Consider the following 13,081-nt stretch of genomic DNA (forward strand, 5'->3'; position numbering starts at 1 on the left):
CAAATCTCAATATAACAATGACTGTAACGCAACAGTCAGGATCATTAATATGTACGCCCCAAATTTTGCATATGCCAGCCCATGTTCAAGGCATTAGACAAGGCAGTATTCACATCTGTAGCTGTGCATGGCTGAATCATCAGACTTTATGCAGGTAAGCAAGCAAGGACAACAGCGACAAAAAGGCAGATGGAGCAATAATAACTGACATGATCCGTGATAACATGATATTTTTAGTGATATTTGTAAATTGTCTTTCTAAATGTTTCGTTAACATGTTGCTAATGTACTGTTAAATGTGGTTAAAGTTACCATAGGTTCTTACTGTATTCACGGAGACAAGAGCCGTTGTTATTTTCATTATTAAACACTTGCAGTCTGTATAATTCATAAACACAACTTCATTCTTTATAAATCTCTCCAATAGTGTGTAATGTTAGCTTTAGCCCATTAGCCACGGAGCATAGCCTCAAACTCATTCAGAATCAAATGTAAACATCCAAATAAATACCATACTTACAAGATCTGATAAGCTGCATGACGAACACTTTGTAAAAATCTTGTAAGAACTTTGTAAGAACTTTGTTTATGCAATGTATTATAGAGTCGCAAGCTTGGGGTGGGGAGCGCGAGCATTTAAAGGGGAAGCACGCTGAATCGGCGCATATTTAATGATGCCCCAAAATAGGCAGTTAAAAAAATTTATAAAAAAAAAAAAATCTATGGGATATTTTGAGCTGAAACTTCACAGACACATTCAGGGGACACCTTAGACTTATATTACATCTTGTGAAAAAGCATTCTATGGCACCTTTAAACTTCTAATATCCTCTTGCCTTCTGATAAACACCGTAATACCGTCTGCATATGCGGATAAAACCAGTTTTACACTTTCACTTCCATTTTGAAATGATACATCTTTTAAATCTTTTTTTAAATCTAAGTAAGAGAGATTCAATCATTAGGCTATATAACTGCCCAGATAATGGACAGCCTTGTCTGATCCCTCTGCCAAGAGGTACCCCACCAGCCTTTACCATGATAAATACATTTGAGTACAACAATTTTACATATGATAAAGAACTTTCACCAAAACCAAAGTGTTTTTTAACATTAAAAAGTTACTCATGGTTCACACGATCAAATGCCTTTTCCTGGTCTAATTATAAAATACCAAGATTACTATTATTAAGGTGGCTAAAATCAATTAAATCACGTAAAACAAACATGTTATCAATAACCTGCCTGGGACTCCTGTCTCCATTTTTTAAATAAACATATTTTTTTATGTTCATCTGCTAACTTTTGTAAATCCTGGAGCAATTCCTCAGTACTTTTGGAATCACATGATTCTTTACCATATAATGTTCCATAAAAATCTACAGCCATTTTTTTATTTCCACCGGATCAGAAGTTATAGTTCCATTTGCACGCCACAAATGATACATCTGTTTCTGTTGAACATTTTTCTTTTCTAAATTAAAAAATAAGAACGAGGGGCATCCATATCTTTAATGGAGCAAAACTTTGCTCTTATGAGTGCTCCCTTTGTCCGCTCCTATAAGAAAGATCCAAGTTCCATTCTCTTCTTTTTCAAAAAGTCTTTCTGCACAGTTCCAGGATTATCCATAAGTCCCTTTTCTAACTGCACAATGTCTCTTTCCAGTCTTTGTACTGTTTCATTAATTTGTGATGAAGAATTCAAAGTATAATTCTGCCACTCCCACCACTGGGTAAGATTCTCAAAATAACTCTTTTTCACTTTCCATTCATTCCAAAACAATGTAAATCTTTCACAGAACATAATATCTTGTAACAGTTTAGCATTAAAATGCCAATAATATCTGCGTCTCGACAATTCTTCCATGTTTAGATCAAAACCAACCATGTGATGATCTGAAAAAGCATTAGGTGAATGAAAAACATTCATAACTCTGTTGTTCCATATTTTTCCAAGATAAAATGATCCAATCTAGCCCCACAGACGATATTGTCAGTCACTTTAACCCATGTGTATTGTCTTTCCCGTTTATTCCTTATCCTCCATACATCTAACAATTCATTTTTGTTCATTATTTTGGATAGTACTAAACTAGATTGATTATGAGGTTCTTCATTTCTATCAATAGTAAAATTCTAGTTCCAGTCTCCCCCTACAGTAATACACACATCATTATCAATTTTCTTTAAAGAATCATTCAGTTTCATTAAGAAAACTCACTATTTCTGACCCATTATTCGAGGCGTATACATTAACAAAAACAAACAAAAAACCTCCAAACTCTATTTTTGTTAGTAAAATCCTCCCTTTTTCCATTTCCTCAACAGTTAAAATATTAACATTCATGGTTTTTGAAAATAAAATAGCAACCCCAGCACTATTATTCGACCCATGACTTAAAACAAGCTTTCCACCCCACCACATACCCCATTCTATCTCATTATTATTATCAGTATGAGTTTCCTGTAAGAAGGCAAAATTAACTTGTTTTATTTTAAAAAATTCTGAAACCACAGCCAATTTCTTCCTGTCTCCACCCCCATTCTGTCACGGTTCATGGGTTCACTGACTCATTCTCACTCTCAGACTTGACCACCCAGTTCCAACAATTACGGGTCGACTCTGCCCACACTCCCACTGCGCCCAACCCACCACTGACTGTTCCACCTGCTGATCACTCCGCTCACCTCACGGAACCTTGACTGCCGCCTCCACCTGCTTATTCTGGTGAGCCTCAATTATGCCATTCTTTCCTGGCTAAATGTTCACTATTTTTTGCTCTTCAGCCGTCATCCTTCTTTACAGAGAAATCCAAATTGGCTTTTGCGATAACACTTATCTGGATGAGCAGCGCTTTGGGGAATGGCGCATTGGGAACAAGGTCATCTGTGCTGCTCATCATTTCAGTCCTTTAACGTGTAACTCAAGAAAGTGTTCGATCACACAGTCTCAGGGAGCGAGGCAGGCCCTTCCTTCGATCTCGATCCCATGCAGGTGGGCAGAGCTCACCTGTCCCAGGAGGAGAAGGAACGAAGCAAAACACAGGGACTATGTCTCTATTGTGGAGCTGCAGGACATTTCGCAGTTGAGTGTCCTGTAAAGGTCAAAACCCCGTCAGTTGAGATGAGGTTACTGACGGGTGGCCTTGCTTTTGAGAAATCCTCGCTTGCCGCTACTCTCCTCCTGGTCAGACTGCAATGGGCTGCGAAACATCACCAGTGGACATCAATCTGGCTCATAAACTCAAGATACCTGTGGCTCTACTCACTCATCCGATATCCCTCAACGCTCTGGGTGTACAACCTCTGTCTTCTATTACTCATTTCACCAGGTCAGTGAGTCTCATTACGTCAGGCAACCACACTGAAGAGATTCGATTTTATTTCATTGACTCTGCCTTGGTTCCAGCTGGGTCATCCGTGGCTCATACTCCATAACCCTCACATAAACTGGTGTTAGAACACGGTCATGGCTTGGAGCGAGAAGTGGCATGCATTGTGTTTGGTGTCTGCTTGTTCTTCTGTGTCTTGTTCTTTGTTGAAGGATGAACCCGTGAACCTGTCTAACGTGCCTGAGGAGTATCTCGACCTGAAGGAAGTGTTCAGAAAGGCTGCTTCTCTTCCATCCCTATGACTGTGCTATAGATTTATTGTCAGGTATATCTCCACCTAAGAGCAGGTCATACTCGCTTTCTGTTCCAGAAAGGGAGGCCATGGAGAAATATATTTCTGATTCTCTGGCAGCCGGGCTCATTCGTCCTTCCTCTTCTCCTGCTGGGTCAGGATTTTTTTTCGTGGTGAAGAAGGATGGTTCCCTGTGACCGTGTATTGTTGAAAACCGCGTTTAATACCCCAAGGGGGCACTTTGAATATCTTGTTATGCCCTTTGGGCTGGTTTTCCAAGCGCTCGTTAATGACGTGCTGAGAGACATGGTCGATCAGTTCATAAATGTCTACCTGGATGACATATTGATATTTTTCTCTTCTCTCCAGGAACACATTCAGCACATCAGGCAGGTGCTCCAGAGGCTGATTGAGAATGGGTTTTTTGTCAAGGAGGAGAAGTGCGCGTTCCAGGCACATTCTGTTCCATTTTTGGGGTACATCATCTCTTTCAAAGGAATGCGCATGGATCCCGATAAGGTTAAGGCTGTGGTGGATTGGCCAACCCCAGATTCCCATAAGGCCCTGCAGAGGTTTCTGGGGTTTGCCAATTTCTACTGCCGTTTTATTCACAATTACAGCCAACTAGACACTCCTCTGACTGCCTTGACCTCCACCAGAATGACGTTCAGGTGGTCCAGTGCAGAGGAAGCTGCATTCGCCAACCTCAAGAGCCGCTTTGTTTCAGCTCCCATTCCTACAGCCCCTGATCCGACACGTCAGTTTATGATGGAGGTTGATGTGTCGGAGGTGGGGGTAGGCGTGGTTCTTTCACAGCGCTCTTCCTCGGACGACAAGATGCACCCTTGCAAGTTTTTTTTCTCATCGGTTGTCATCCGCTGAACGTAATTACGACATTGGTAAAAGAGATTTGCTGGCAGTCAAGTTAGTGCTGGAGGAGTGGCGTCATTGGTTAGAGGGTTCAGGGGTACCCTTTATTGTCTGGACCGACCATAAAAACTTTGAGTGTATTAGATCCGCCAAACAACAACTCAACTCCAGGCAGGCTCGGTGGGCACTTTTTTTCCAGTCATTTTGACTTTTCCCTTTTCTACTGTCCGGGGTCGAAGAACATCAAACCCGATGCCTTGTCTCGTATTTTTGACCATTCCGAACGATTCTGGTGGCGTTCCATGGCTCGTGACATCCGGGGTTTTGTTTTGGCCTGCTCAGTTTGCCCCCGTGGTAAGACTTCCAAACAACCACTGGAAGGATTACTTCAATCACTGTCTGTCCCTTCGAGACCCTGATCCTACATTGCGCTCGATTTTGTCAGCACCCTCCCGCCCTCCTAGGGCAATACAGTCGTTCTGACTGTAGTGGACCGGTTCTCGAAAGTGACCCACTTCATTCCCTTGCTCAAATTACCCTCTGCCAAGGAAACAGCGGTTACTGTCATTGATCACGTCTTTCACATTCATGGCCTCCCGATGGACGTGGTCTCTGACAGGGGACCCCAATTTGTTTCCAGTTTTTGGAGGGAGTTTTGTCATTTACTGGGGGCGAGTGTTAGTCTGTCTTCTGGTTTCATCCTCAGAGCAATGGCCAAGCTGAGCAAGCCAACCAGGACCTTGAGAGAGCGTTATGATGTTTGGTGTCACAGAATCCTTCCTCCTGGAGCCAGCAACTCTCATGGGTTGAGTAACTCATTACTCATTACCAGTGTCGTCCACGGGCCTCTCTCCGTTTGAATGTAGTTTAGGTAACCAGCCACCTATTTTTCGAAGTCTGGAATCCGAAGTCGTAGTCCCCTCTGCTCACGCCTTCGTCCAGAGGTGCCGTCACACTTGGAGAAGAGCCCAAAAGACTCTCCTTCAGGTGGGAGCGTGCCCGTCTACGCCGTTGGGCAAATAGTGTGGCTTTCTTCCAAGAATATTCCTCTCTGCTCTGTTTGTAATAAACTAGTGCCCAAATTCATCAGCCCATTTACTGTCACTAATATTCTTAGCCCAGTGGCAGTCCGCCTCAAACTTCCTCTGGCGTAGAGGAGAATTCACCCCGTTTTTCATGTCTCTAAATTAAAGCCCGTTCTTCATTCAACCATTAATCCGCCTGCCCCGGTTCCCCGGAAGGGACATGGATTTCAGTACCTGGTGGACTGGGAAGGTTATGGTCCGGAGGAGAGAAAAAAGAAAAGATAAAAGGGATAGAAACAGAAAAGGAAACCATAGTAAGAAAGACACCATGTGCAGCTTAATCATTTCTTTAAAGTACGAGATTTATCTTGACGTAAAAAAAAGAGTTTCTTCAAACAAAATCTCTCACCAATCACTGTTTCTAGTGCCCAACTAGTGCCCAAATGCATCAGCCCATTTACTGTCACTAATATTCTTAGCCCAGTGGCAGTCCGCCTCAAACTTCCTCCGGCGTAGAGGAGAATTCACCCCGTGTTTCATGTGATGCTCCAGGTTGTGGCTCAATTTCGTTTTTCCACCAACCTCTGCATCTACTCCACTTACTTCTGCTGTAACTGTATCTTCATCAGCCACCATCATTCCCTCAGTATTCCTGTTTTAGTTCAAAATAACAGTAGGCCCATCACTAGGCCTCATTTTCATGAAGGCCTACCTCACTTGTAGCCTGAGGTTGTACTTCCACGACATTAGAACCATTATCACGATCTCCATCATCAGCATCCTGCTTCGTATTTTCACTATTCTGAGCCTTGTGTGGACATGCAACCCTTTTATGCCCATTGTCTCCACGTTCAAAGCACTTCATACTTCCGGTACTCACATATGCTAAATATGATTTTCCTTCATGCAACAGTCTCAAAGAAAAATTCAACTCTGTTCCATTCAGAAACATAAAAACTTGTCTTCTGAATGATAACACGTGCTTCAAAGCCTCATTTTTGCATCTAAGAGAAATAATTTTAATTGGACTTGCAAACTTTCCATAACTCACGAGAGCTCTTTCAATTTCACTATTCTTAATGAATGGCATAACATTTGATATTGTTACTCTAGCAGTTGGTGTAACCAGCAGTGAAACAGTAATATAAGCGCCACTTACCTCAACACCATCATCACTTCAAAGTGAAAAGAAATAGAGAAAAATAAAAATTTAAAGGAAAAAAAAACAATTAGACGCCCTCTCACTATGTTCACCCTCATAAGCACTCACACACTCCTGGCATGCAGAGAGAGAGAGAGAGAGAGAGAGAGAGAGAAATAGTGAGAAGTATGAGAGGCAGCAGGGGTCATGGACCAGCCGTCTGTGTTTACACTGTCCTCATCTAGCCATAGTGCTCAGTGCTTGACATTTATATCTCTCAACAAACACAAACTATAAATTTATGAATAGTTTGTAAGTCTTAACACTGTAGCTATGTTCAGACAGCAGGCAAATCAGATTTTTTCTTGAATCAAATCTTTTCAGGCAGACTGTCCGCACTATTAATGTCAAGGGATCAAATAAGATTTGTGTGTCCAGTAGTGATGCGCGGATCGCAGTTATATTCACGGGTGCTGCGGCTAATCTGCGGGTCAGGTGATAAAAAATAACATTCAGTTAATTGCGGATGAGAGATATATCATGAATGTGTTGATTTTAATAAAGACACAAACTCTCATTATACGGTAAGACGCAATGAACGTGTGTCACACTTTCTTTCATTTTCAAAAACAGCGTATCTCTTCAGAGAAAACCAATAAAGAAAAACATTTGCTGAGAGCAACTCCTAGTGGACATTATAGAAAACAAAGGAAGAAAATCTACATGAGATATTGCTTAATACTTATTGTAATTTTTCGTCAGGCACTAATTTGCAGACGCAATTGCGGGGTTTACCTGTTAAGCAGCAATGAAGTCAAAACAAATCCGAGAGAAATTTTTAAAAAAGGAAAACTTATCAAGTGTTGGGTATGTGATAGGTAACGGCTGTGAAATGCTGTATATTAAACGAATGAAGCCTATATCCAGCCTTTGTAGGGCCCTATGATTTCCACGGTGCAGAAAATGTGGACGGAATCGCAGAATCCATTAATAAAAACAGAATTTACTATATAACGCGGAATGTCACGGAATTTGTCAAATTTTTTGATAAATGAATAAAAAGCAGGTTATATAGCACTGAAGCACGTGTGACGCTTGCTGTGTTTTCATCCTCTGTCGCCTCACTATATGAAGACATGAACGAAAAAAATTCATCTTCATCAGCATTTTACCGCTTTGTTTGAGAAAATCTATCATCATACCATAAACACACAGAAACTTAAAGCTCTTGGCAACCTGTCAAAATAAAAGTTTGATTTAACTTGACAGAAACATATTACTGTTGTACAGTAGAATTTAGATATGTTTCAATGTAATGACACTAACACTAATAGACTTAAAAATAATAATAAATTATTAAAACTATATTTTTAAAGGAACAATCTCAGTTTTTCTTCCATGTTTTAATTTTAACAGTAAAGCTCTGTTGTGCAGCACTTTGTTTGATAAAAAAAGTTTAATTTCATGATTAAAATAAATTAAATTAATGTTCAGAAAAATTTAAATACGCAACAGAATTTCTGATAAAACAAAAAAAAAATCATAAAAACGCATTTTTTATTTTTTTTTTTTTTTTAAGAATTCAATTAATTAGAATTTTTTTTTTATTAAAACTGAATTTAACCATTAAAATCAAGTCCAAAAATGAAAATGGAAAAAAAAAGAAAAAAGAAAAAACGAATCCAGAAAAATTAAAATGGAAAAAACGGAATTTGGGAAAAAATAAAATGGAGCTTGGGAAAAAATAAAATGGATTTCATAGGGCCTTGCCTTTGCTTGGGCTGAATGTTGGCTATTTAATCATGCACAATTTTCAATTCAATTCAATTCACATTTATTTGTATAGCGCTTTTCACAATACATATTGTTTCAAAGCAGCATTACAGAGAATGCATGTCAACATTGCAATTTAGAGTAATCTGTTATCGGAGGTGACTGTCCAATGTATGTAATTTCAGAAATGTACATATATAATCATGTAAATTGGCAATTTTGCCAAAGAAGACCTTTTATTACTTTAAATAAGAAAAGAAAAGCATCAGAGTTCATTGTAATGGGCAGATGACAAATTTTTAAAAGCAGATTCGGGTGACGTTTGAGCTGATCTGTGCATCACTAGTGTCCAGACATAACCAACCTATATGCATGGGTTGCTTTTGTAACAACGTAGACATACCCACGTATGTGACAAGTCTTTCAAAATGGGTGCAGGAAAAAGGTGGACATTGCACTTGCATGGCAAATAATAAATTACATTGCTAACTGTATGCTAGTAAACTAATTGCTATGTGCCATTATTACTTATCTCATATATTTCAAAATGTATGTGCTTAAGTGTGGTCACGCAGGGCTCAGAACATACATAAACAAAAGGTGCATACAATTCAATGCTGGCAACCGTGTCTTTTCTAATGCATAAATCTATATTATGCCTCTTAGATAAAAGTAGATCTGCAGATTAGTAAATGTACAAATCCACTTTTAGATTGATCCAAAACCAATGGAAGACATTGACTTTTCCAAGCCAGTCAAACAATGATCAGTTCAGAATAGAACATACAGAATATACTTTCTAAACATTTGCAGAAACCTGATAAATTACAACATGCAACATATTACACTGTGTCATTCATTTATTTAATTTAATTTAATTTAATTTTCATTTCAAATTCATTATTTATCATTTCTGCATGACATCAGTCTCTCATATCATTGTGAAGGAATTTTGGCACACTCTTCTTTACAATGCTGCTTCAGTTCATTGAGGTTTGCAGGCATTTCAATCGAGTTGAGGTCTAGACTTTGACTGGGCTGGTGCAACACCTTGATTCTTTTCTTTTTTTAGCCATTCTATTGTAGATTTGCTGTTGCGCTTGGGATCATTGTCCTGTTGCATGACCCAATTTCAGCCAAGCTTTAGCTATCATACAGATGGCCTCACATTTGACTAGAGAATACTCTGGTATACAGAGGAGTTCATGGTTGACTCAGTGACTGCAAGTTACCCAGGTCCAGTGACTGCTAATCAACTAACTAAGGCCTGTGGAGTCTGAGATGTGGCTCTTGGGTTTTTTGCAATTTCTCTGAGCTTTGCTTGGTCTGACATTGGGGTGAATTTGCCAAGACGTCCGCTCCTGGGAACATTGTCAACTGTCTTGAATGTTTCCTCACTATAGAATGATGGACTTTTAATTGTTTGGAAATGGCCTTATAACCAGATTGATGGGCAGCAACAATTGTTTCTCTAAGATGTTTGCTGATGTCTTTCCTACTTGGAATTGTGTTAACACACACCTGAATGCTCTAGACCAGCAAACTGTCAAAACCTCTGCTTTTATAGAGGTGTTCACAATTGCTGATGATCAATTAATCAAGGACATTTGATGAGCAGCACATGGCTGCTACTAGGGGTGCAACAGATCATTTACAATTATACTTATATTTATATTAATTATTACATTTCTGTACCTGAATACTAAGCTACTTTTAGACTATTAGTAACGTTATCTATGTTTTAATTTGTGTTTTCTTATTTTTACTGCCTGTTAATTTATCTTTCATAAAAGCAACTAAGATGCCCTAATTGAGCTAAGGCCTAATCCAGGCTTAGTCTAAGCACTGTCAGTGAAACCGGGCCAAAGTGTTCTTTAAGTAATAAATAGGAAGCAAAGTTACATTTGTCTTAAAATCCCCCATTTTTATTTGTAAATTATTTATTTATTTATTTATTTATTTATTCTGATCTGAAAAATGATCTGATCCATGATTCAAAAACCGTATTATGATATGAACCAATGAGTTTTGTGATCCATTGCACCACTAGTTGCTACTGGCCCTCTTAATTCTTATGGAAACAGTAAAGGTTTACTTAGTTTTTCACCCATGACCTAGTTTTTGTTAAATAAATGAGACCTGCTAAGGACCAGATGTTTTTTTATTATGTCCTGATACAAGGGCTGTCAATGGATTAAATTTTTTATTGCAAAATTGCATACTTATTGCAAAATTAAGCATGCATCATTTATCTTGTTTAACATATTTATTTTGTCATCATTGGCTAAATCCAGCAAAGTAAACTATAATATTGAAGGATGATGCTTTATCAAGCCGAGAAACATGGTTTGTGTATCATCTGGCCATAGAGTGGTGGGATGTTTTGATTCAACGTTAAGTCTGTATTTCACACAGTGTGATGCATGAGGGCTCAAGCTCTTCAGTAACAATGACAGAGCTCGTGTTTTAAAGCTATACAGGAAGTTGAGTTAAAAGTTTAGAATAGAAATTTCCACCTACCAGGGTTTCAGGCGCTTGCGCCATTGTAGATGCTCAGTTTGATAAACTCCTGACGCCCAAGATCATTCACTGCGTGAAGAAAATTATGTTAATGACGCAATTTTGTGTGCTTCATTAATTTATTTACGTTATTTGCATAAAATAATTGTAACACATTAACGATTTTGAATTAATCGCATGTGTTAATGCATTGACAGCCCTAATATTATATATATATATATATATATATATATATATATATATATATATATATATATATATATATATATATATATACACACACATATATAAAATTATATTGTTTAAAATTATATATATAATTATATTGTTAATAATTATATATATATAATTATATATATACACATTAAAATTATATTTAATATTGCAATACTTTTGCAATATTAAAAGCAGCAGTCAGTATCTACAACCCAAATTCTGGAAATGTTAGATGTTTTTTTTTAAATTTGAATAAAATGAAAACTAAAACACTTCCAAATCACATGAGCCAATATTTTATTTACAATAGAACATAGATAACATAACAAATGTTTAAACAGAGACATTTTACACTTTTATCCACTAAATGAGCTCATTTCAAATTTGATGACTGCTGCAGGTCTCAAAAAAGTTGGTACAGGGGTAACAAATGGCTGAAAAAGCAAGAAATTTTGACAAGATTCAGCCGGGAGAACATCTAACAACGAATTAAGTTAATTAATATCAGGTCTGTAACATGATTAGCTTTAAAAGGGATGCTAGAGGCTCTCCAATCTGTGAAAGAGTGTGAAAGATTGTGGAATATGTTAAAAACAATGTTCATCAACGTCAAATTGCAAAGGCTTTGCAAATCTCATTGTCTACAGTGCATAACATCATCAAAAGATTCAGAGAAACTGAGAAATCTCTGTGCGTAAGGGACAAGGCCGAAGACCTTTATTGGATGCCCATGGTCTTCGGGCCCTCAGACGGCACTGCATCACGGCATGATTACGTCAATGACATTACTACTTCCAGAAACCACTGACGGTAAACACAATCCGCCGTGCCATCTGCAGATGCCAACTAAAGCTCTATCATGCAAAAAGGAAGCCATATGTGACCATGGTCCAGAAGTGCTATTGTGTCCTGTGGGCCAAGGCTCACTTAAAATGGACTGTTTCAAAGTGGAAAAGTGTTCTATGGTCAGACAAGTCCAAGTTTGACATTCTTGTTGGAAATCATGGACAACGTGTCCTCCAGGCTAAAGAGGAGGGAGACCTTCCAGCGTGTTATCAGCGTTCAGTTCAAAAGCCAGCATCTCTGATGGTATGGGGGTGCATAAGTGCATATGGTATGGGCAACTTGCATGTTTTGGAAGGAACTATGAATGCTGAAAGGTATATAAAGGTTTTAGAGCAACATATGCTCCGCTGCAGACAACGTCTGTTTCAGGGAAGGTCTTGTGTATTTCAGTAGGACAATTTGGTTTTAATGAGTAAAAAAACCTAGAATAGGATGGCGGATTCGAACCCAGAAGCTGTGACATGTTTAACAAATATCTACCCGAGTATTATTCCACTCACACGCTTCCAGTGGAGCTGCGTTCGTATACTGTTGTGAAGAATTTGTATTATTTTGATGTAGGGATGTAACTATTGCATTAAAAGGGTTTCTATATGAATTTCATGTCAATAAATTAAACTCATTGTACCAGTGAAATTGATTTGTGATGTCATATATGCTATTTTTGGTTCGTTTCGCCAAGTGCAGTGTAAAAAGGAGACATCGGATACAGCTCACTTTTAAAAGAAATGTAAGCATGTCGTCCAAAAAAATACGGATATGGTCAAAAGATCAGATCTGTGTATTAAGACTTGCAGTGTAAATGCAGCCTTAAATGTGTAAGCAATAAGCTCATTTGGCTGCAGAACTGACATGGACGAATCAGCTTGTGCCAAGTAGTTAATGCTGTGATTATTATCAGCTTGCGTTAAGGACCCATCAGCCTGTGCATCTAGAGTTTTAATGACTGAACTATCTATATACATTAGCCTTTTATTCACATAAACATTGATCAACATACATACATAGTGCACATCAAATATGGACAACTGAAGCTCAAACATGCTTAATGTGTCATTAGTCACAT

General features: G+C 38.4%; 1 protein-coding gene across 6 annotated transcripts in view; it reads right to left on the reverse strand.

Annotated features, from left to right (window-relative positions):
• Positions 1-13,081, reverse strand: part of thrb (thyroid hormone receptor beta) — a 234,116-nt gene that overhangs the window by 118,925 nt on the left and 102,110 nt on the right. For 4 of the 6 annotated variants that reach the window (XM_048202489.1, XM_048202488.1, XM_048202492.1 and 1 more), the window contains one exon: positions 10,954-11,022. The exons of the other annotated variants lie outside the window; for them this stretch is intronic. The gene's annotated coding sequence lies outside the window, so the exon portion shown is untranslated. The remainder of the gene's footprint in view (positions 1-10,953; positions 11,023-13,081) is intronic. 6 annotated transcript variants of the gene reach the window in all.

The sequence above is a fragment of the Megalobrama amblycephala genome, linkage group LG9, assembly GCF_018812025.1.
Source record: "Megalobrama amblycephala isolate DHTTF-2021 linkage group LG9, ASM1881202v1, whole genome shotgun sequence".
In the NCBI taxonomy this organism is placed as follows: domain Eukaryota; kingdom Metazoa; phylum Chordata; class Actinopteri; order Cypriniformes; family Xenocyprididae; genus Megalobrama; species Megalobrama amblycephala.